Source organism: Pterocles gutturalis, unplaced genomic scaffold (assembly GCF_000699245.1).
Source record: "Pterocles gutturalis isolate BGI_N339 unplaced genomic scaffold, ASM69924v1 scaffold14954, whole genome shotgun sequence".
NCBI lineage: Eukaryota > Metazoa > Chordata > Aves > Pterocliformes > Pteroclidae > Pterocles > Pterocles gutturalis.
The window spans coordinates 6,234-8,287 of record NW_010130887.1 but is presented as its reverse complement, the minus strand read 5'-3'; positions in this window follow the sequence as shown (position 1 = coordinate 8,287).

Genomic DNA, 2,054 nt, shown 5'->3' with positions numbered 1-2,054 from the left:
CGGGTGCCCTGACGGCTGCAGCGGTGGATGCACACGCCTGAGCCCCTGCAAGCCACCACGGCTCAGCCGGTAACCCCTAAGCTCATGGTCTTGGGAAGCTGTAAAAAATACAGGGCTAAGCCCTTCTTAGTCCTGATACCCCACGGCTCCCACTGACCCTGGGATCAGCGAAAGCACTGCCTGGGGTAAAGGGCTGGCAAATAAAACAGCAGGAAAAACAAGGTCTTTGGAAGGGGGAGGGTGAGTGAAACAAGAAGCCCTTAAATCCCTCTTATGCAATAGACTCACACAAGGGGAAAAAAATGAAGTAAAAACCAGGCAGGGGAGGCAGCAAGCAGCCCCCAGGGCCGGTACCCCCAGCTGCACCCCCGCCTGCCCAGCCAGAGACCCCCCCGCCGGGCAGACCACACCAGAGCGCCCGGATAGCACACGCAACAGAGATTTAGGTCAGGCGGCAGCATCAGCTACAAAGCAAGGCAGCAGTAGCCTTGCGTGCCCGCTGGAAAAATAAAAGCAGCGACACTGTTTGAGGATGCAGGGAAACAGGGCGGAGAAGAAGGAATTGCTGATGCCCACTGAGACAGCCCATAGCCAGCCTCGGGTCTGAAATCCAGAGCAGCTCTGTGCTCCCAGTCCCCCTCCCCTCCTTTAACAGCAGAATAACCCCATTTAAGTCTCATGCATCTATAGAAATTATTTTGGGTGCAGCTTTTTTGGGTCCCCAGCTGTACCTGGGCTGAGGTCGCTGGCTTTATAACCAGGGCTAGGTTTACTAGCCTGACTAGAGTTTTGTTGTTACTTGGAGGGAAGGGGGATAGCAAAGGGGAGCCCGTAGTTGCACATTCAGAGATGGAAGCGAACACCCACGGTCAGCCTCCCTTCCCTGGGAAAGCCCCTCAGGAGGGAGGTTTGGCTGCTCACCTCGAGGAAGGACAAAGTCCAGTTGTGTCAGACCTGCCCTGCACGCATCCTGCAGCCAAGAGCCACTTGTCACTACCTCCGTGGCAATTTTTATATCACTTTGCCTTTTTTTTTTTTTTTTTTTGCAGGAAGTCTGACATTAGGACATTTTCAAAAACAAGAACCACAGGAGACCGCTACCTGCCTCTGGCTTTAACCTCAGCTATAACCTCTGCAGCTTTATTCCCCGCAAGCCAAAAGAGACAGCGAGACCCCTCAGCAGAGCAGGGAGACCTAGGACGAGTACTGAAAGCCCCTTGGAGGAGCCAACTGAGCCTCGTTACTCATTAGGAGCCATGCAACCTCAAGGAGCCTAATTAGGGCAGAGCCCCTATATATGGGCCAAACTGAGCACAAGCAAGGTTTGTTTCCCTGATACCTACAGTGCCTCTCACTGCGCAGCAGAAAGTTCAGGAGTAGCTAAGGACTGCTAGAGCGTGTCTTACTAAGGGTGAGCCACCAGACGCATGCCTTATGCTGTAAGTCCTGCAGAAAGGGTTTGTGCAGCAGGGGTTCGGGTTTAGGAGCCTCACAGGTTTGTCTCTGCCAGTTCCCAGTGCAGAAGACTGCAGCCTGCCACTGCACAACCCTGCTATGGCCCTTTGGAGCTTTGTGGGGACCCGAGTGGCTCAGGGGAGCAACAAACGGGACCCCGAGTCTTTGCTCTCCAGTGCCTTGTGCCCCAGGTGAACAGCAATTGATGTCCCATTGAGCGGGATGTTTTCTGTGAAATAGCTTTGCAACAAGGCTCTTGTTATCCCTGACACCAGTAACCCTGCCCCGCTTGTTGGGATGAGGCTCATTTGGCAGGAGCCCACTGCTACAGGCTGTCCCACCTCCCCTAATGGGGGAAACCTTCCTGGGGAAACCGCTTTAACCTTGTGAACAGGCAACGGCTGGTGCCTAGTGGAAACAGCATTTAGTATAAATCCCACTTAATGGGGAAGTGTTTTGGTCTTTGCCAAGTGATTAAGTGTATATGAAATATACATGAAATTCAGATCTGTTCTCCTAATATGTAAGGTGCCAAATGAAGTCCAGGAGGGGAGAACTGGAGCCAAGACACAGTGGAAGCTGCTCGTAGCTCTAGTTAA